The sequence below is a fragment of the Ailuropoda melanoleuca genome, chromosome 7 (genome assembly GCF_002007445.2).
Source record: "Ailuropoda melanoleuca isolate Jingjing chromosome 7, ASM200744v2, whole genome shotgun sequence".
Taxonomy (NCBI): domain Eukaryota; kingdom Metazoa; phylum Chordata; class Mammalia; order Carnivora; family Ursidae; genus Ailuropoda; species Ailuropoda melanoleuca.
Genome location: NC_048224.1, coordinates 3,805,150 through 3,829,265, shown reverse-complemented (window position 1 = coordinate 3,829,265; position 24,116 = coordinate 3,805,150). Strand labels below are relative to the sequence as shown.

The 24,116-nt window shown below is 35.9% G+C and overlaps 1 protein-coding gene across 31 annotated transcripts in view; it reads left to right on the top strand.

Annotated features, from left to right (window-relative positions):
- PTPRD (protein tyrosine phosphatase receptor type D) overlaps positions 1-24,116 on the top strand; it is a 2,142,161-nt gene that overhangs the window by 563,868 nt on the left and 1,554,177 nt on the right. For all 31 annotated transcript variants that reach the window (XM_034663855.1, XM_034663876.1, XM_034663861.1 and 28 more), the window contains one exon: positions 4,578-4,649. The gene's annotated coding sequence lies outside the window, so the exon portion shown is untranslated. The remainder of the gene's footprint in view (positions 1-4,577; positions 4,650-24,116) is intronic.

Here is a 24,116-nt window from a genome sequence, read left to right as displayed (position 1 = left end):
GTGGCACAGTCGGTGGCAGTCTTGGTTTCAGCTCAGGTAATGATCTAAGGGTCTTGAGATCAAGCCCGGCGTTAGGCTCTGTGCTCAGCAGGGAGTCTGCTTGTGTTTCTCTGTCCCTCTGCCCCTCTCCGCTGTGCTTGCTCTCTCTCTCTCAAATAAATAAATAAATCTAAAAAAAAAAAAGAATCTGAAATGATCATTCATAGAGCATATTCCATCCCGCAACTTAGATGGGAATACATCTCCTCCTACTTTATTTATTAAATTTATTTTTAAAAATATTTTACTCATTTATTTGACAGAGAGGGAGAGAGAGAGAGAGCACAGCTGGGGTAGTGGCAGGGGGAGAGGGAGAAGCAGGCTTCTCACTGAGCAGAGAGCCCCATGCAGGGCTCGATCCCAGGACCCTAGGATAATGACCCGAGCTGAAGGCAGATGCTTAACCAACTGAGCAGCACAGGTGCCCCTTCACCTTTTAAATGCAGACAAATGAGGATCCAGGCTTTCTGATTCTTGGGTAATGCTCTACTATTATTCGTCAGAAGCATGTCATCTTGCTGCTATATACTCACTAATCCTTTTCCAACCCAATTTTTTGGACAAAGTAGATTATTTTTATTATAAATAAAGAAGCCATTAGTTAGTAATTTCATTAATAAGGAACTCAGATTGTCAGGGCTGGGAAAAAGAAGGTCTAGAATGGAGGGAAAAGACTGTTGGGTTGGTCTAGAGTTTTCAGTTAGAAAGAAAGAATGCAGAAGGCTGAGGTAATAAGGGTTTTGGTTAGAGGGTGTATGAAGATGTTGACCTAAGGCCAATTCAGAAAGGGAAGTAGGAAGGCTGAACTAGAGTTGGGGAAGTGTCAGAGGCAGGAACTTACAGTTATGCTGAAGAAATGATTTAGAGGAAGGAGTAGAGGTTGAATAATATGAAATAATTATAAGAAAGAATTTCGGTGAGGTATAGAGTTAGTTTTACCTGTGGATTGAGGCCAATTGCTTTCATGATTATATTTTACAATCTGTTATAGAAACATTATATTTATCTTTTCATTACACATATATTTTATTAGGTAATGTATCTTTAGTATCTGTCCACAGAATTATTACTAGAGACTAAAGAACTTTCAAAAGAAGTGCACATACTTTTTTATATTTTCACTTTTCCCCTATTATTGTATACCTTTATAAGCCCCAGAAATTCCCTCTTTTCTGTAATTTATTTCATGATAGAGAAGGCATACTTTATAAATTTTCCCCTTTTACCATATCATGGTTCTCCTAAACTATTGGTGTTTATACCTTTTTTAAAAAGATATTTATTTTTATTAGAGAGAGATGCAGAAGGAGAGGGAAGGAAGAGAATCCCAAGCAGAATCCCCACTGAGTGTGGAAGCCCTAGATGGGGCTCAATCTCACCATCCTTGAGATCATGACCTGAGCCAAAACCAAGAGTTGGCCGCTTAACCGACAGCCACCCAGGCACCCCTTTTATACTGTATTTTAAAGTCAGCTTTAGTGTTCTAAGATTTAAAGTTAGTGACCATGGGATAGGATTTAATTTGTAACATTAATGCTCATGGAATTTTTTTAAATGATTAATACGTACAAGGAATGGTTAATGAGCTTCTAAATTTATAATGGCAGATCGTATGTAAATCATGTCTTAAACACAAATAGAATATTTTTAAATAATATACTTGGTCGTGTGTGTGTGTGTGTGTGTGTGTGTGTGGGTATGAGAGTCTGTTATTCACTTTTTCTGTGAGAACTAAAAGCAAAATATGAAGTGTAAGAAAATGATAACAATACAACACAAAAGAAATGCAACAAAACAACATGAAGCCCAATTTCAAAGAACAGAGGAAAAAAACAAGCTCTTCTAAGAACAACTTGAGTAACACTGGGCAGTGATTCAACGTGCTTGGGACCCATTTTTCCTAACCATTAAACAAGGAGGATTCAGTCAAAGTTATCTACCTCAAAGTTAAGTGCATACTATAAATCTCAGAGAAAATATATTTTATAAGACATAATAACTGGTGAATCAGCTTCTAGAAAGAAAGGGTAAGAGTATCCTCATGCATAATTTTGAATACCACCATTATTAAATACTGCTTTATTCTATGAAATGTGCATACTTTAGGGAAAAGGGCTCCTTTAGGGAAATGTGAAGTTTGTAGCACTAAAAGCTCAAAATTACACTCAGTACTTACACATGCTGTATTTGGTTGTTTTTTTTTTTTTTTTTAAGAGTTATCTATTTACTTATTTGACAGAGATAGAGACAGCCAGCGAGAGAGGGAACACAAGCAGGGGGAGTGGGAGAGGAAGAAGCAGGCTCCCAGCAGAGGAGCCTGATGTGGGGCCCCATCCCATAACGCCGGGATCACGCCCTGAGCTGAAGGCAGACACTTAACGACTGTGCCACCCAGGTGCCCTCCATGCTGTATTTATTAATGGTAATATAAAAATGCTTAAGAAGTTCAAAAACAGAGAGGTAAAAATACAGATCAAATTTAAAAGCTATTTTAAATCTTAAAATTAAATTGCACAATTTAAATTCTAATATAAAAGATGTTTGATAATGCTGAGTACCCATGAAATATCTGAGAAACTTTATTTTTTCTAAACTTCTAAATATATTCCTACATCTAGATAAAAGTTTTATAACTTTTTGAGTCATTTAAATGAAAACATGGATTCTAAGACTACCTGGGGTATATTGGGGAAGGAGTGTGAAGAGTAGAATTCTTTAGGAATTGCTACTGGCTTTTTAAAAATGTCAGCTTTACATTTTGACAACATGTAAACTATCTTTCTCATTCCTTCCTTCTGTCATACTCTTCCCCTTGATCTAGCGTATGGGATTTGCAGACACAGGTAGCGTATTATTGGAGTTAGAATGAAAGGCTCTGAGTCAGACTGCCTGTGTTTAAATCCCATCTTTACCATTTACTGACTAGCAGACTTTGGGGAAATAACTCCAGATTTCTCCATTTCAGGTTCCTCATCTGAAAAGAAGGGAAATTAACAGTAACTTCTTCTTCATTAGTTTGTGTGTGTATATATATGGCACATAGTAACTACTCAATGTTATTTTGCTTAGGTTTTGTAGATCCTAAGTTCTTCGCGAGTTTAGCAGGTTACAGCAATACCTTGTAAGATTTTAACTTATCCATTAAAGGCATGTAGAAAATAAAATAGTTCTAATATGGTTTTCTTTAGTCCTAAGCAGAACTGTTTGCCAATTAAGACTAGCAGTTCCTTCCCTTCAAAACCAAAAGTCATTTCTTGGTCACTCAATGGAGTTTTTGACATTAATTATTTCAGATATAGTGTATAGTAGCAAGACTCACCAGTTAACTAAGTAATCAAAACATATATTTTCCCTGCTAAGGCATTGGAATTCTACCAGATTCTGACTTTCTGAATACACACAGAAGTATAGAGCATGATTTCTGTTCTAGGAAAGAAAGCACATATGTGAAAAATATATGATGGAGTATGTGTTAGTATTGGAACAAGCCTCTGAATGCAAAACAAATTATGGCTCCGTAGACTAGGTGAGTTTAGAGTTTGGTTTAGAAAGAATGAATAATGTTTGAATAGGAAGCAAGAGGACATTCTAGGAAGAGGGAAATGTAAAAATCTTGGGTGTGTGTAGGAGGGGCATTTGGATCAGATGTGAGAAATCATGGGTGAACCCTAAATGTCCACTCCTTTGTGGTCCATAAATGGCAGAAATTTTGCAGATTTCTCTTTAGACCTCGGGAGAAAATGACCCAGTAATCATTAAACGGTTGATGGAACCACCTGATCTTTGTTACCCAATTCAATTTTATGTTGCTGAATATGTGATTTTAACTGAAATATTTAATTACATATGACTTACTTTGAGCTTCACTTATTTGGTCAATATTCAGCTATTGACTTGCATATTTTCCATTCTGATGTATTAAGGGTTTTTGATGTACATTGCTTATTATAATTATGGCTCAAATATTTTATGTTCAGTGCTGTGCTGTTAATTTGAAATTTGTTAACTGTTCTAGAGTACAACAGTTACTTGGACGTAGGAGAAGAGTTCTATAGCTAATAAGCATAATTTGATAGATGATGTTTTCTGACTCTATGAGAAAACATATCTGAATAATGAGTAATATAACAGAAAGAAGTTGTGAGTGTCTCATTTTCTTATGCAACACAAAAGAGAAAAACAGATGTAAAGATCATATATAAAAATAAAAAATATGTCTTAATAAGTTGGATTACCATTAATATGAATTTGTGGTTAATCAATTATTATCCTATAGCATGAATTTTTATATCAGAGAAAAATTTAAGAATTATATTCATTCTTTAAATGTAATGGGTTGCAATACTTTTCGCCAAGGAAACCCTTTTTATGGTATTATTTCTTGGCATTAACTAGTCAGTTTCATTAATCTATAAGGTGTCTTTTATTGTGCTCCTTTTTTTATCTCATCAGGTGACTTAGATTGATCTCATCAGCATCAAATAGCTACTAAAGAAATGTGAATTCAAAATGTGTTCCCCCCCTTTTTTTCCTTTTAGGGAAATCCTGAGGGGTTTGACACTTTTCATCCTCCAGCCATTAATCATCTTGTAGGGAAAGGATATACGTTGGTAAGTCTCACTCATTCTAATTGCTCTTTTTACAAGACTGTTTATAATACAGAACAAGGAGAATTAAAGACATGTTAACATCATTGCCTGGCTAAACAGGGAAAGACTGTTTTTCAAACAAAATTTGTAACATCAGGATTTTGTTTTGTTTTTGATTAATCTACTAATAGGAGTACTATTAAAAACTATAATTATAAAATTAAAATTATGTGGAGAATGGAAACTAGTAATTTTTTTAAAAAATCTAAAATGGTCGTGGTATTACTTACATATAATTTTTATTTATTTTGTATTTTAATTTTTTAAAATATTATATTTATTTATTTGAGAGAGAGAGAGAGCACACAAGTGGTGTGGGGGGAGAGGGCCAGAGGGAGAAGGAGAAGTGGACTCCCCACTGGGCAGGGAACCCAACACAGGGCTTGATTCCAGGACCTGAGATGATGACCTGAGCCAAAGACAGGTGCTTAACTGCCTGAGCCACCCAGGTGCCCCTATAGATAATTTTTAAAGATATTTTATTAATTGACACCATGACCCACAAGCAATAGTTGAATAAGCATCCATGAATAAGCCTGAGGCTGCAGTCAAATAAAGGGTAATAAATTCTAAAAAAAAAAAAAAAAAGCTAGTAAATTCTGTAAATTTTGGTAATAAATAATAGTTATTTTCCATGTTGAAATTCAATTTTAAAGTTAAATAATTCTTATGTAGTTTATGCCATAAAACCAAATACATTCCTTTTTTGCTACAATTTATTATTATTTTTTCCTATCTATAAGTGGCATTAATGTATCCTGGTTTCATGTTTCTGAACAGCCCCTCAACTATCCAACTAAATTTTTCCCTTCTTTCTCTATCTTATACACACACACACATACACACACACTCACTCCTTAAAATATCATATTGTATATTACATGTTATACTTAAGTTTGAATTTATGTGTTATATTTAGGTCACAATTAATTAATTTGAACTTTTCCAATTTTTCTAACCTACAGTTTTTGAGGTATTTCTCATACCCTCACATGCTTTGGAGCTATGATATTCAAATGTTTTTGATGGGTACTCAAAGATTCTAACAAACCTCATTTTAAGCATTAGATTGGATAGATATGTGGTATACTGCAAGTTGGTGAGTATGTTTACACATTTATACATACAAATGTGTATGTGTATGGGGATGTGTAGATAATGAATTGGCTGGATGAAGAGTTTGAAGTGGCTTAGAGTCACATGATCTTACCTGAATATTCCTCTTCTGGAAAGCTTTAGGGAATGAAATAATTCAGAGAGCCTCTTATAGAGAATCAAAGAGCCAAATAAATAGGAAGGAAGGATACCTAGTGTCATATGGAATATCTTCAAAGATATCTTGTCAAGTTGACATCTCGGCAAAAATAGATTCACACTATTTATGGTCAGTGTATGACAGAATTCCTTAGTCATGCATATGTTTGCCATTTTTTTCCCTCAGTAGTGTCCTCAGGGGTGAGCCACCAGGTATTATACTATAAAGATATGAGGGGAAGATTAAACGGTTAGAATAAACATCATTTACCATTTACAATAGCACCAAAAACCATACGTTACCTTGGGAATTAACTTAACCAGAGACGTAAAGGACCTATATCCTAGAAACTATAGATCACTTTTGAAAGATATTGAGGAAGACATAAAAAGATGGAAAAATATTCCATGCTCATGGATTGGAAGAATTAACATAGTTAAAATGTCCATACTACCCAGAGCAATCTACACTTTCAATGCTATCCCGATCAAAATACCGAGGACATTTTTCAAAGAACTGGAACAAATAGTCCTTAAATTTGTATGGAACCAGAAAAGGCCCCGAATCTCCAAGGAACTGTTGAAAAGGAAAAACAAAGCTGGGGGCATCACAATGCCGGATTTCGAGCTGTACTACAAAGCTGTGATCACAAAGACAGCATGGTACTGGCACAAAAACAGACACATCGACCAATGGAACAGAATAGAGAACCCAGAAATGGACCCTCGGCTCTTTGGGCAACTAATCTTTGATAAAGCAGGAAAAAACATCCGGTGGAAAAAAGACAGTCTCTTCAATAAATGGTGCTGGGAAAATTGGACAGCTACATGCAAAAGAATGAAACTTGACCACTCTCTCACACCATACACAAAAATAAACTCCAAATGGATGAAAGACCTCAATGTGAGACAGGAATCCATCAAAATTCTAGAGGAGAACATAGGCAACAACTTCTATGACATCGGCCAGAGCAACCTTTTTCACGACACATCTCCAAAGGCAAGAGAAATAAAAGATAAAATGAACTTATGGGACTTTATCAGGATAAAGAGCTTCTGCACAGCCAAGGAAACAGTCAAAAAAACTAAGAGACAGCCCACGGAATGGGAGAATATATTTGCAAAGGACACCACAGATAAAGGACTGGTATCCAAGATCTACAAAGAACTTCTCAAACTCAATACACGAGAAACAAATAAACAAATCATAAAATGGGCAGAAGATATGAACAGACACTTTTCCAATGAAGACATACAAATGGCTAACAGACACATGAAAAAATGTTCAAAATCATTAGCCATCAGGGAAATTCAAATCAAAACCACACTGAGATACCACCTTACGCCAGTTAGAATGGCAAAGATAGACAAGGCAAGAAACAACAATTGTTGGAGAGGATGTGGAGAAAGGGGATCCCTCCTACATTGTTGGTGGGAATGCAAGTTGGTACAGCCACTCTGGAAAACAGTGTGGAGGTCCCTTAAAAAGTTAAAAATTGAACTACCCTATGACCCAGCCATTGCACTACTGGGTGTTTACCCCAAAGATACAGACGTAGTAAAGAGAAGGGCCATATGCACCCCAATGTTCATAGCTGCATTGTCCACAATAGCCAAATCATGGAAGGAGCCGAGATGCCCTTCAACAGATGACTGGATTAAGAAGCTGTGGTCCATATATACAATGGAATATTACTCAGCTATCAGAAAGAACGAATTCTCAACATTTGCTGCAACATGGACGGCACTGGAGGAGATAATGCTAAGTGAAATAAGTCAAGCAGAGAAAGACAATTATCATATGATTTCTCTCATCTATGGAACATAAGAACTAGGATGATCGGTAGGGGAAGAAAGGGATAAAGAAAAGGGGGGTAATCAGAAGGGGGAATGAAACATGAGAGACTATGGACTATGAGAAACAAACTGAAGACTTCAGAGGGGAGGGGGTGGGGGAAGGGGATAGACTGGTGATGGGTAGTAAGGAGGGCACGTATTGCATGGTGCACTGGGTGTTAGACGCAACTAATGAAGCATCAAACTTTACATCGGAATCTGGGGATGTACTGTATGGTGATTAACATAATATAATAAAATAAAATTAAAAAAAAAAAGAATAAACATCATTTAACCCATATTGTTTCTGCATATGTGAAACAAAAGCCCCATAGAAGTTGTTTTTCACAATGTACCAGATAACTTCCTTTGAGTGTTGAGTATAAATCAAGAGCTTCCACCCCCATCCCTTGCCATGGGAGCTCGTATTCAACTGGAGTCAAGCTTCCATTCAAATCTGAAGCCAGGCAGGGAAGTGGTGAGGTATTCAATAACAGATTCAGGATTTACCAGACTAGGTAGCTTTCATTAAATTATTTGAGCCCTCTTTGGATTTAAGAGCCCAACACTGCTGAACTGGTTAAGGAATCCATTTAAATTCTCTGTTATCCAGGAACCAATTCTCTACCTCTTATCTTTGAAAATCTCATGTCAAACACTTTAATGACATACAGATGTATTGTGTCTACATCATTCCTTTAATGTACTGGTTTAGTAAACTCTCATAAAAAACAAAAAATAAGAAACAAAATGAGGTTTATCTGACACAACTCAGTAAATCCCTAATTACTTATTAATTATTTCTTTTTTCATAGGAATCCCATCTGATAGATAATTTCTTTAAATTCAAGGATATATTAGGGATCAAGTTCTACCTCACCAAGCCATAGTATATGTAATCTAGCTTGTCTAAAAAACAAAAACAAACAACTCACTATTACCTGGCATTAGCCTCTCTACACTTGGACTCTAGTATTTCTTTATGACTTGATCTAGATAAAAATAAAGCAAGCACAGCAATCAGTTTTGCTGTTTCATTTTTTATTGAATTTTCCTCTTCTGTGTTCTGAGCAGTCGACCACTTCATAAAGGTGTATGAATTGTTAGATGTTGAGAGAAAAATGGGGGAAAAAAGGAAAGTTAATTTGCTACTTTTCCAGAACACAGGTGACGTTTTAAGCAACTTTGTACTCAAAATTGCTGGTAAAAAAAATCAAAAATCATAGACTCCAAGTGTAAAGATCAGGTCGGGTATGGGTCTAACAAGGTGGTTGGTTTGTCTCTGCATAAACCATGTGCAGTGTTTATGACATAGGGACCCATTTCTCACACTTTCAAGATTTTCTTAATTGGAATTTTTCTTATTAGGTAGACTTCCCATGGCGACTCCCCTTTTTCCTTATCTATCACCAGGCACTCATTAACCTTTTTCTTTGCTTTAAGTCTTCCCTTTTCCCAGATATCCCTTTCAAGAGTTAATATTCACTCAATAACTTCTTTTATTTCCTCTCTTTTCAGTCCATAGGTTTCACGCTTGAACCCACCTACTATTGTAGCTTCAGAAATTACTTATATTTGGTGACATGCAAATCAATCCTCTTAAGATCTCATTCTTGAGAATCATATCAGCATATCTATTTGATAGCACATTAGCTTCTCAATTTACAATGTATTAAAACTGAACTCACAATATTTTTCCACAAGCTTACTTTTTTCTTTCCCATTTCTATGAAAAGAAGTGCCATCTGCCCAGTTTCCTAAAAGAAACCTGGAAAGTATCTTGGATTCCTCTCTCAACTCTCTTATTATATCACCCATAAGTCTTGTTAATTCTACCTCTGGACAGATGAGGAATGTCACGGGAAATAAGAAAAAGAGCAATATGTATTTTTAAACCAGTTTGAAACACTTCAGTGGAAACTAAATTCATTAAGAAAAACAAAATGATCATCATAGTCTAAAACAAAGATGAAAAGATAATTCATCCCTAAGTAAAAGTTAATGCATAGTGTTTTATCATTAAGTTCATTGTACTTTTACTATAAATTCCAGTCTCTTTAATTTTATTTCTTTAATACTTTAGCATTTCTTGCCCATAATATATATGCATATATCTTTGTAGAGCCACTATATATCATTTCCCAATAACCATAGCTAGTTTAATGTTCAAAAATTTCCATTATGGGGCGCCTGGGTGGCACAGCGGTTAAGCGTCTGCCTTCGGCTCAGGGCGTGATCCCGGCGTTACGGGATCGAGCCCCACGTCAGGCTCCTCCGCTATGAGCCTGCTTCTTCCTCTCCCACTCCCCCTGCTTGTGTTCCCTCTCTCGCTGGCTGTCTCTATCTCTGTCCAATAAATAAATAAAATCTTTAAAAAAAAAATTTCCATTATGTGGTAAAAATCAGTGAGAAAAGAATAACCGTAACTGCTTCCACGTGTTGTGATTTAAAAAATATATTTCTCTCTAATACTTTTAAATTGAATAGAACATATGACATACATTTGTGTTAATCATGTTTTAGTAACTTTTTTCTTCTTAGCAACTTCCTTTTTTAAAAATAAGTTTTTAATTTTAATTACAGTATAGTTAATAGTGTTATATTAATTTCAGGTGTGCAATATAGCGATTCAACAATTTTATACACTGTTACTTAGTGCNCTTTTTTAAAAATAAGTTTTTAATTTTAATTACGGTATTGTTAATAGTGTTATATTAATTTCAGGTGTGCAATATAGCGATTCAACAATTTTATACACTGTTACTTAGTGCTCATGGTGATAACTGTACTCTTAATCCCTTTCACCTATTTCACCCATCCCACTTCTCTCCTCTCTTCTGTTATACTTTAAGAGTACTCTCAGTTAAAGTTATTGTTTTGTTTTTTAACAACAACATTTTTTCTTTACTTGAAACATACTTCAATATACATGGTTCTAAAAGATATACATAAAAAATTCTATCCAAGAAAAATAGAACACACATTTTCATCAAGTACACACTTGAATCCCCTGGTTAAATCACATAGAAGGAGACATAACAAATATTACAAATTTAAGAAGACTGAAATCATACCAAGTATATTTTCCAACCGCAATAATACAAAACTAAAGGTCAACATTAAAACAAAGCTGGAAAATCTACAATGTAAGTACTAAATATTTACACTACTGCACAAGCAATGGGAAAAATAAGAAATCAAACAGTAAATCAAAATATGTCTCAAAACAAAAGTAAAAGAAAGCACAACAGTTCAAAAACTATAGAATGCAGCAAAAGCAGATTTTAGAGTGAAATTTATGCTGTAAATGCTTGTATTAAGAAAAAGAAGTTTAAATAAACAATATTACACCACAAGGAACTAGGAAAAGAAGAAACTTAGCTGAGGGGCACCTGGGTGGCTCAGCCGTTAAGCATCTACCTTCGGCTCAGGTCATGATCCCAGAGTCCTGGGATCAAGCCCCGCATCAAGTCCCGCATTAAACCCTGCATGGAGCCCCACATCGGGCTCCCTGCTAGGCAGGAAGTCTTCTTCTCCCTCTCACACTCCCCTTGCTTGTGTTCCCTCTCTCACTGCCTCTCTCTGTCAAATAAGTAAATAAAATCTTAAAAAAAAAGAAAAGAAGAAATTTCACTGAAATTTAGTAGAGGAAGGAAATAACAAAGAAAAATCAGAAACAAATAAAATAGAGACCAGAATAACAATAACATAACACTGAAAGTTATTTTTTCCAAAAAAATAAAGTTGACAATGCTTTAACTGCATTCACTGAGAGAGAGAGAGAGAGAAACCAAAATGAGAAATGGGAGAGGAAGCAATTCAACATATAAGCACAGAAATACATAGTGTGATAATAGATTACTGTAACATATTCTAACAAATCAGATAACTCAGAAAAAAACAGATAATAATTAAAAATGCACAAGTTATCACATTTGAATCATGAATCTTGAATCCAAGAAGTAGGAAATCTTCTTAGACCAATAACAAGATTGAAAGTTGAGTTAGGAATCAAAAACCTCTCAGCACAGAAAAATATCGCAGCACAGAAAAGCCTAAGACCAATTAGTGAATTGTTCCAAACATTAAAAAAAAAATAATAATGACAATCTTTATCAAAATCTTAGAAATAATGAAAAAATTAATGACAATTGTACCAAACATTAAAAAAAATTAATGACAATCTTTATCAAAATCTTAGAAATAATGAAATAGAGGGAACATACTAAAAATCATTCCATGAGACNAGTGAATTGTTCCAAACATTAAAAAAATAATAATAATGACAATCTTTATCAAAATCTTAGAAATAATGAAATAGAGGGAACATACTAAAAATCATTCCATGAGACCAATACTACCCTGATACCAAAGCAGGATAAAAACAATAGGAGACCAAAAAGAATCTCGTTTGTCCAATATAAAGTATTGCTTCTCTGACTTTCTTTTGACATCCATTTGGATGATAAATGTTTCTCCAACCCCCTCACTATCAATCTGCTGGTGTCTTTAGGTCTAAAATCAGTCTCTTCTAGACAGCACTAAGATGGGTCTTATTTTTGTTTGTTTGTTTTGTTTTGTTTATCCATTCTGACACCCTATGTAGTCGTTTTAAGACTTTTTGTTTATTCATTTGAGACACAGAGAGAAACAGAGAGAGACAGTGAGAGAAAGAGAGAGAGAGAGAGCATGAGCAGGGGAGAGAGGCAGAGGGAGAGGGAGAAATAGATTCCCCGCTGAGCAGGGAACCTGACTCAGAGCTCCATCCCAGGACCCCAGTATCATAACCTGAGCCAAAAGCAGTCGTTTAATCATCTGAGCCACCCAGGTGCCCCCACCCTATGTCTTTTGATTGGAGTGTTTAGTCAATTTACATTCAAAGTAATCATTGATAGACATGTGTTTATTGCTATTTTATTACTTGTTTTGTCATTGTTTCTGGAGATTTTCTCTCATGCTTTCTTGACTTTATCACTCCTTTGCATTCAGTCTCTCCTTTGCACTCAAAGAGTCCTCTTCAATATTTCTTGCAGAGCTGGTTTAGTGGTCGTGAACTCCCTGAGCTTTTGTTTGTCTGGGAAACTCTTTATCTCTCCTTCTATTCTGAATGACAGCATTGCTGGATAGTATTCTTGGCTGCAGATTTTTCCCATTCAGCATTTTGAATATATCATGCCACTTTCTTCTGGCTCCCAAAGTTTCTGTTGAAAAATCCCCTGCTAGCCTTATGACTTCCCTTGGCATTTACTGGCTTTTTTTTTTTTTTTTTTTTTTTTTTTTTTTTTTTTGCTGCTTTTTAGATTTTTTCTTTATCACTACACTTGCCAATTTAATTACAATATATCTTGGTGTTGGCTTGCTTTTATTGATTTTGATGGGAGTTCTCTGTACCTCCTGGATCTGGATATGTGTTTCCTCCCCCAGATTAGGGAACTTTTCTGCTACTATTTCTTGAAATAAATTTTCTGCCTTCTTTTCTCTCTCTTCTTTTTCTGGGACTCCTATAATATGAATGTTATTATATTTGATATAGTCACTCTGTTCCCTAAGTCTATTCTTGTGTTGCATAATTCTTTTTTCTCTCTTTTGTTCAGTTTCATTATTTTCCATTATTTTATCTTCTATGTCACTGATTTGTTCCTCTGCTTCTTCCAGCCTGCTTTTTATTTTATTAAGCCTGTTTCCAGTCTTGTTTATTGCATTTTTCATCTCTGATTGATATTTTTTAACTCTTTTATCTCTGCTATAAGGGTGTCCCCCATGTCTTCTATTCTTTTTTCAAGTGCAGCAAGTATCCTTATGATTATTGCTTTAAATTCTCCATCAGGCATGTTACTTCTATCTGTTTCACTTAGATCTCTGGCCATGGCCATATCTTCTTCTTTCATTTGGGAAAAATTCTGCCATCTTGGCATTTTGTCTAAATCTCTGCCTTCTTCTGTGTGTTTGAAAAAACTGTTATATCTCCTGCACCTGAAAGTAATGGCCTTATGAAGAAGAGGTCATGTAGTACCCAGGGCCTGGTACTTCAGGGACTGTCTCTGGTGTGTGTTTTTTTGTGTTTTGTCTGCTTTATCCTTTAACTCAGTCATCTGCAGAGGCTCTCCTTGCCTGCTATGGGGAGTGATCAGTCCCTGGCCTGAATGTGGCAGGTTTTAACTGCTTGTGAAATGAGACCTGACACCACCTCCACCACACCTGAGGCCCTGAAGAACTCTCTGGTCAGGAGACATGGTATGTGTTGGGATTTGTGCTGGTCTTCTGGGTAAGGGGCCTACCATGCTAGGACTGAGGCAAGCTTGACTGAAAAAGATAGTCCCGCCAAAATGCAAGGGGGTGGGTCTTGTTGTAAGCAAGTTAGTCAGCCAGAGTCTATGCTGCACTCTATCCTGCCAGTGGCTCTGTCTTTATGTTGAAGGGCAGGGAAAGGTAATGGCGCTGGCCAGCATCCCTGTTACTGGAGAAACATCTCTATGAGAATTGCCTCTCAGAGATGCTCTCTGAGCTAAGTGAATACTCTCCCCACTGTGTGCCCCAGGCGTTCTTCAGGTGGCTCTTTCCATGCCATCTGCCTGCTGATTGTTTGCCTGCCTTCTCTCTAGGAGTAGTGCAATGCCCTCTGGGCTCTATCCCGGCCACGCCTGCTGACCTTTAAAACTACAGGCTTTTAGCCTTGCTGGTTGTAAGAACTCACAAAATTCAATCTCTCTCCTTTCCAAAGCTTCGGGGAATCATTCTCCTTGTGCGTTCCCTGTGTGCTCCTCTCTCTCACCCTTCTCTGCTCCATAGCACCTGTGATCCATTTATCCCCTGAACCATGTCTCCACACTTCCTACCTCCTTTGGTGTGGACTCTTCTCTCCCATTAGTAGTGGAGTTTGTTCTCTAAGTCTTCAGGCTGATTTCTGGGGTATCTAGAATTATTTGATCATTACCTAGTTGTGTTCATGGGATAAGAGGAGTCTAGGGTCTTCCTATTCTACTGCCATCTTTGATCTTGTTTTAGTACTTTTGGACATAGACTTAACATGACCCAAATTATTCTTTGAAAGATGCATATGGACATTTCTCCATGTTACTGGGACTATTTGTGAACTAGGGAATCGTTATTGTCCTGACAAGTTGGAGATGGTCATATCACATCCATTTCTTTCTACTCCCCCCCAAATATAATGCTCATGTATTTATGTCAACTGTTTTGAACATAAAAATGAAAGTTTTTATCCATTTGCTTAATATTTCTTTTTTTATTATTGGAAGAGGAAATTTTGGTTGCCTTTATCTGTGGTTTTGCTTTCCACATTCTCCATTATTCACGGTTTCAGTTACTGGCAAGCAACTCTCAAACAGGAGTAGATGAACCTTCTTCTGAAGTATTGACAGAACGTCAATAGTCACCTAACACTACGTCACAGTGCCTGCAACATTCATTTCAGTTTACTTCATCATTTAGGCATTTTATCATATCATATCACAAGAAGAAGGTTGAATGCAGTACAATTTGAGAGAGAGAAACCATATTCACATAACTTTTATTATACATTTTTATTATAATTGTTCTATTTTGCTATTAGTTATTAATCTCTCACTGTGACTAATATATGTGTGCATAGGAAAAAACATAGTATATATAGGATTTGGTACCATCCATGGTTTCAAGATATCCACTGAGTGTCTTGAAATATACACCCCATGGATAAGGGGATTACTGTATGACATAATAAAATTGGTAATTCATTTCATGGTCTAACTTCTATTTAGTGATGGTAGACCCTCCACCCTCCCTCCTACCCCCACCCCTGCCCTGGGTTAGTTTTCAGGAATCAGACTCTATATTCCTATCAATGGCCAGAGTGAACTGAATTAATAGAAGGAATTACCTCTTTTATTTATTCTACCAAGCTGTGTCTCCAGGGGAATGCTTCATTGTTGCAAACAATACATCCCTGGTTCACTGGCTGGCCTTAATGGGATGTTAAAATCGATTGGAGCAATTTCTCTGTCACCTGAGAAGCACTGTAGGTTTTGTGGTGTGTTGCAATTACATACCCTTCTCATGTTTTTTAAAAAATTTTACATCATTAAACCAAGTGTCTTCCTTGCTTATGAGACCACAACTTCCTTTTTCTAAGGAAACAGTTCTTGTAAATGTATAATATACCTGGAATCCAGGCAGACCCACCACAGTGGTTGTATCAAAGCCATGACAGATAGTATTACACATGGTGGAAGTAAATTGAAAGTGTGAGGAGGTAAGACCTGTGTGTTTGCAATTAACAGTGCTGCAATATTGAAGAAACAGTGCCCCCTTGTGAAAGGAGCCTTATTCTTATGAATACTTTTCCGATTCTTAAGCACAAATTGGGAAACAAAATGAACAAAACAACTTTATTTTTGTCTACTCTTGTCTATTTTAATCACTACCAGGACAGTTATTTCCCTGCCCCTTGAGAAACTCAGACAAGTCTTTGACTTTTCTGGTAACTTTATGATGTAAAAAATGTCCACAATCACTTCAGAACTTTAAAACACAGTGTCAATTCATGTTCCATGTTCTGGATTAATGTGAAGACCTTTCTTCCTTGCCAGTTTGAGCCATTTGCAGGCCAGGGGTTCAGAAAGGAAAGGGTGATCAACTTCTTTTCCTTTCTCTGTTCAAACCTTGTGAGATTGATTCCTCCTATCCCAGCTTGCCAAACACAGTTTCAAATGCTTAGTTTTGGGGCATGATGAGCGAGAAGAGGTAAGGGGATTAGTAAAGTTCTTGGTTAAATGACTCTGGCCTGAACTGGCAGGTATTTAAAGCTGATTTTTTTCTTGTCACTATATCTGTGGTTTCTTCAAAGACCACACCAATCTCTACAGATATTGTAAAGCAGAATCTGTGAGGCAAGTAGCAAACTTTTCTGGCATTATTTAGACCTTCCTCACACTTAAGCATCAGGTGTTACCTCTAGTTTTTCTTCCTTGAGATCTGCTCATGTCCTCCTGGTCTCCCTTCTGTTAGGATCTTTATCTCACCCTTTATATTTCTCAAGTGGGAATGTTAATGTCCCCAAAACTGTAACACAGGTATTCAATCCCCTGGCAGGTCTTTAAACCCCTAACTATTACCTTAGAGTTACTCTCTGTTATTGTGGTATTAGTAGGTTATTCCCCAAAGTCCTGAAAAGTCAGTGGGGAAGCTCATTACACAGCTTTTCCCAAGGAGATACTTTTCAAATATCATTCAATTTCTCATTTTCTTGATGTGGGTGTGCAATTGAAAAGTTACCTAAATGTTAAGTTACCTAAAATTTGTCTAAAATTTGCATCTATTTGGAATGTGTGCAGCCAAACATCCATTCTAATTCCCTCTTAGATGCATAAAGTAATTCTGAAAGAAGCGTGAATTCTCCCATGATCAATGTTGAGAAAATCTAGTAAGCCAGTTCAAATCTGACTGTCAAATGGTTTGCATTATGATTATGTTCAAATATACATATTTTGGTATTTATCATTCTCAGGTGAAATTGTTTAATAATCATAAAATGTCAGAATTTCTATAAGGAGGTGGAGAAAGTGGAAATGAGTGAGTGGATAAGAGATGAAACATTTGGAAGTAGTGAATTGGGAAGAATATAATACAGCATTACCATTTTTTTAAAAGTATGACATTATGACAGTTAATTGTGTAATTACTACAAAGGGATTGTGAATTTGTAGTCATACAAGTTTTATTTTCTAAAGGATGGTATTTTCTCAAGGCACCAGACAGTCATGTGGAGTAATAAAATGTAATAAATGACAGAACTCCTTTTCTGGGGAAAACCTGCCTTCAGAAGCAGCTAGACTGTACACAATTCTATTTATAAAATCTTGCACATACTTACTCTGGAATTAATTTTAAAAGCACTATGGAAACACAAATATTAATACTTTATTTTTTGAAGATCACTTATTTTTTTGGTAATTTCATAACCAGTGTGGGGCTTAAACTCACTACCCTGATATCAAGAGTCACATGCTCCACTGAATAAGCCAGCAGAGCACCCCTAAAAGCTATCATCTATCTATCATCTATCTATCTATCTATCTATCTATCTATCTATCATCTATCTATCATCTTTCTTTCTTTAAAAGTAGGCTCCACGCCCAATGTGGGCTTGAACAATGCTTTAAAAAATCATAATAAATCCTTATCACAATGTAATTACATATTATTAAAATATTTGTTATCTTTCATCAAGCATATTTCATGACAGTGATAATGCAAATGCTATTTTCATAAAACATTTGAAAATACATTTTGAAATGATTAAACATACATCAACTGTTAACAATATAAAAACATAAGTACACATGACAAAAATAAATAATATGCTTTTCAGTTAAAACCAAAATAAATAATTAAACTGTACAAATTATAGTTCTCATTTAGGTAAAAAAAAAAGTGTATTTAAAACAATTCCCAGACATTTTTTAAAATATTGTTTTGAAGCATAAAACTAGAGCAATATTTTGCTGAAGAATGAGCATGGGTATTTCAACCATGGATGTACAGAATGTCTTACCTTTTTTTTTAAGATTGTATATATTTAGTTGAGAGAGAGAGAGAGAGAGAGAGAGAGAGAGAAAGTGAACACACAGAGGGGAAGGAGCAGAGGGAGAAGCAGACTCCCCACTGAGTAGGGAACCTGCTACAGGGCTCGATCCCAGGACCCCAAGATCATGACCTGAGCTGAAGGCAGACGCTTAACCAACTGAGCCACCCAGGCGCCCAAATGTCTTACCTTTCTTAACTGGACTTTCTTTTTTTTGTCAAGCCTGTTTTTGTTTTGTTTTATTTTTAGGATGTAAGTACTTAAGCATTTTTACTTAGGCCCTAGGTTGCAATGCAATATAGTATATGAGTGTTAGTAGCTGATAAAAAAGCGAACTTAGGGGCACCTGGGTAGCGCAGTCATTAAGCGTCTGCCTTCGGCTCAGGGCATGATCCCGGCATTCCGGGATCTAGTCCCACATCGGGCTCCTCCGCTGGGAGCCTGCTTCTTCTTCTCCCACTCCCTCTGCTTGTGTTCCCTCTCTCGCTGGCTGTCTCTCTGTCACATAAATAAATAAAATCTTTAAAAAAAAAAGCGGACTTAGAACTTTATAAAATGAAGAGTATAGATTTTATATAATTCCGTAGCAACTCTCATACTTGATCAGAAATGTGTGCAGCTTGAGGTCTAACAATAAAATATGTGAGGGAACACTGGACAGAGCAATAAGTATGAAGGTTTGTGAAATATCTGAAGGTAAAAACATAGATATTAGATTTATTTAGAGAAAAGAGGTAGGTAGGGCTTTCATTTCTTCAAGTGCATAAAAGAACTGGTTTTGTTTTCACTGAGGAAAAACAAAAGTCTTTGCATTAAAATGTGTAATATCCCATGACACACACAGGCACATGCATCTGTGGCATGGCTGGACAGGCCCAGGCTCACTTCCCAATGGAGCTTTAATGTCTCCTTTACTGAACAAGTATGAAGGAAGACTGGAATGTAGCTAGGGTATGGCTTTGGTTCTAAATGGGAATCATGAGATGGGATCTTGGAGAATACTCTTTTTAACAGGACCAGGGGATAATTATTGACTTCTATAATGATATTTAACATTCTTAAAGTGATGAAGAACTTTTGAAATATTGGGATTCCTGATCTCTGAAGGAAACCTTGGAACTACTTATATTATCTGCTTTACATTTAAAATGAAGAGTCGTAACAGTGATATATTTATATACATTTAGTGATTTATGGAAACCTGACTAGAGTTTATTTGTTGTTGATTAATCTTTACAAAATATTTAATCTACAAAAAAGTTTGTAGGACTTTCTTGTATAAATATATATGTAAAATACATCATTTTCATTTTACTTTAACTTTTAAAATTTGGAGAAAGAGTATATACTTTCAGTATAATATTATTTTCTGAGGCAAAACACAATTCCATTCAAAGGCAGCTTTATGTAAAGCCAATATCAGGGGGTTTTGAGGCATTAAATATTGAGGCATAAAACATGTTAAAGGAACAACTCATTACAACCATATAATTCAATGGGCTTGCTGCTCTATAATAGTGAATTATTGAGAACTAGAAAACAATTAATGGAAAAAATAATTTCTAAAATGGGATTCAGCTTTTGGCTCCAGTTTATTGCATTTTATTCATTCTAGTGGATAAAATAAGACTTAGTCAATATAAATCTTAACTGCTGCCTAATCTACATAAACTGTAATGAATTCATTTAATGATTCTAGATGTATTTTAAAATTAAATACCCAGTGTGTAAAACTTATGTAGGGTGGTTTTAATGTATGCAATACAAATGCCTGTGGCCTAATTTCTCTTCCAGTTATTTTCTGAAGCAGGTAGCAATATTTTTGTCAAATTAGCAGAAATTAGTAGCATTCAGGTTTGAGAGGCAGAGTGATTCAGATAGCTTTTATTCAACGAGTTTATTCATTGTCATTTGCACATGCCAATAAATTAGAATGTTATGTATGAGAGCAGCATATCGGAAACAGGTAAGAGACATGAGACCACAATTCCTTTAAACAATAGGGGTTTATCAACAGACACACCAATAAGGAAGAATGTCCAGGTTTAGTTAATTCTGTGACACATGTTATAAAAGATCCAAGGAAATTCCTTCTTGTAGCTCTGCCTTCCTCAGTCCATCGGCTTCTTTCATCTTCAAGTTAGTTTTTCTCAAGGTCATAAGAGGACTTATCTGTGAGTATCTGACTTTCTAGTACTTCACACTTTTTTTAAAGATTTTATTTATTTGAGAGAGAGAGACCATGAGCAGTGGGAGGGGCTGAGGGAGAGGGAGAGGGACAAGCAGACTCCCCGCTGAGTGAGGAGCCTGACACGGGCCTCAATCCCAGAACCCTGAGATCATGACCTGAGCCAAAATCAAGAGTCAGATGCTTAACTGACTAAGCCACCTAGGCATCCCCTCATGCTTACTTTAGAAGCTGCCTGGCCAACACTCTCAAGTGCCAATGACACATTTGGAAAGCAGCATAACAAGATTAAGTATCTCACATTTTCCTAATGTGTAATGGGAGATGGATCTATCAGGATATGTGTGTATGCAAGTGTAGTTGCTGTTCCATAAGGAAGCAGCAAACCTGATACAAGAAACATAAACTGCTGTGGTTTACAGAGTTTAGAAGAACCATACTGATGTGTGTAAGTCTAGTAAAACTTCATAGAGGGGATAATACTTGTGATAGGCTGATTAAGAATGTTCAGATAAAAGAAGGGATTTATAAGTGGGCAAGGGTAATGAAAAACAGGATTCTCCAGATGTATTCATATTAAGTGACGGAACATCTATTTCTGAGAATATTCTTATGGCGTAATAAATGTGAGAACAAATAATACAGATGTGTTTCTAAACTAGGGGGATGCTGTTGTGTTGGACCAAGACTGTTGGTTTAAGCAGAGAAAAAGTTGCCCAAATATAGTAGAAGCATTCTTTTTAATATTTGATAATAAAATGTTTCCTTTTGTAATGTAGGAAGTATTATTTTCTTGTTAATAATAAATCAATAACTTCTTCAAATGACAAAATTAAGATGACTGTAATTTCAATCTTCAACATGTAAAGCTGAATTCAATATAATAAAAAGACTTCTGAGAATTGAGAGACAAAAGGACAAACCAACAAAAAAATAGACAAAGTCATGAGCAGCAGTTTCATAAATGTATGCCTCATAACCTATAATGAAAAAATGCTAGCAATAAGGTAAATACAGATCAAAACATAATGAGAAATATTTCTGTGCTCACCAGATTGACAAAATGGAAAATCTGTCATCATTACTAATTGTTAGTGAAGATGTGTAACAATGGGAATTTTGTACACATTGCTGGTGGGGATATAGATTGGAGCAATCAATTCAGGAAACCATGTCATATTTTCTTATTGGGCTGAAGATGTGTGTAACCCATGACACGCAATTTCCATTCCTGGAAGAAATGCTTATAAATGAGAAGGAGGAGGCATTTTCTTTCTTTCTTTCTTTCTTTCTTTCTTTCTTTCTTTCCTTTCATATTTTATTTATTTATTTATTTATTTATTTATTTATTTATTTATTTGAGAAAGAGAGAAGGGGGGGAGGAGCAGAGGGAGAGGGACAAGCAAACTCCACACTGAGCACAGAGCCTGACGTGGCGCTTCATCTCAGGACCCTGAGAACATGACCCTGAGATCATGACCTGAGCCAAAATCAAGAATTGTTGCTTAACCGACTGAGCCACCCAGGTGCCCCCAGGAGGAGGCATTTTCATTATGTCCCTAGCAATGATATTTGCACAAGAAATAAACCAATAAACCAACAAACCTAGAAACAGTCTACAGGGTTCTCCTCTTTCCAATTACACTTTTCCTTTCAAAACTAATAACTGCCTTATGGAGAGATTCTTTGAGACTGTGTAAATATTCTGTTCTGTAAATATTCTTATTCTTAAATAAATGAAATAAAATTGGGAGAGGAATTAAAAAAATCTGTTCTTTCTCAAACTTCCACCCACTGCTTGTAGCCTCCATTGATTATTTTAAAACTTCATTATTTCCTCTGCATTTATTACTTGGCATTCTACTAAAGAAGAACCTATCTATCTACCGACCTACCTACCTACCTACCTGCCTATATTTGTCTATTATTTATCTATGTCTATTTAGATAATGTATTTCTATTTTATTCAAATGGTTATAACCCTCTAATATAAATGGATTACTATAAATAAATGTGTTTTAAAAGAAATGTTAATATCACTAATGAAAAAAATAAGCATTTTTTTAAAGATTTATTTATTTACTTATTTAGAGAGCATGGGGTTGAGGGTGGGAGGAGGTGGAGGGAGAGAGTAGCCCAAGCAGACTGCCTGCTGAGATCATGCCCTGAACTGAAATCAAGACTTGAACACTGAACTGACTGAACCACCCAGGCACCCCTAACATTTTTTTCTAATACTTGTTAAAATGGAGAAAATATTTACTATACTTACCTATAAACCATTCAAAACTGTATCACATTTTGGCAGACTACATTAAGCCTTATCAACTACACATGTCTTACTTCAGATTGAAAGTATGTAGCAAAGTTCTGAGGAACAAGGACAAACACAGGTGGATGGATGTGACTTTGCCTGGTGCCTCACACAAAAGAAGCAGATTCAAGTGACTGCCATGTATCAGGGGCAATACCAGTCAACAGGCAATTAGAGAGATGTATATGAGACACACTTTGCATGGAATCTTGAGAATAGCATAATAGGACATCTAAATATTGCCTAACAGTGACCCAAAGATGAAATATTTCAAAAGAACTTTGTGATATCTTTCACCATAAAACCTGCTCAGTTCCTGAATCCCATCAAAGGACATACATTTTATAAGATTCTACCATAATGGCAGCTGCTGCTGGCCTCTGTCGTGCTTCCGCCTTCTTTTTCTCCACTCCTCCTCTTCCTTTTCCTCCTTCTCTTTTTCTTCTATAACTTCTATTAAAATAATAATTTTAGTAGATGCCTCAATTAGTGCCTCAAACACTTGACTATGTGGTCTTTATATATTCACTAATGCTTACAGTAGTTCTTTGAGATAATACATATTATTTCATCATTTTACAAATGAAGGAAATTAAAATGTAAAAAAGGTTAATACCTCTATTAAAATCTGAATACAATGTTTACCTTTTATTAATTTATTCCACTAGTACTAACTACATGTCAGTATTCTTAGACATCTGTCTGCTCTCAAGTCAAAGCTAATATATTCTGTCTAACTTTTTCAGGCATTTTATCCACTGAGCTTGCCTTATCTCTTCAGCTTTATCTCCTACAACTTCCTATAAACTTTTCTAATTTCAGGGTCCTCAATCTTTCACAAGCATGATAAGCTTAGTTCTCCCCCCAAACTTTGTTTCACCATATACTCTATCTTACCTACAATACTCTTCATTTTCTCATTTGCCTATCCAAATCAATCTTCCCTTTAGATCAAGCTTTTTAGCACATCCCCTATGAAGCCTTCCTTTTCCTTTTAGAAAGTTCCCTCTTCTGAAAACATAAGTTACTTAATAGTGGTAGAAAATAGAAGAGAGGCAAAAAGCTTACCATTATGGAGTATCTGTTGTGTTCTAGTGTGATGTATGATTAAGATATCTGCCTCCAGNTACCATTATGGAGTATCTGTTGTGTTCTAGTGTGATGTATGATTAAGATATCTGCCTCCAGGGGGCGCCTGGGTGGCACAGCGGTTAAGCGTCTGCCTTCGGCTCAGGGCGTGATCCCGGCGTTACG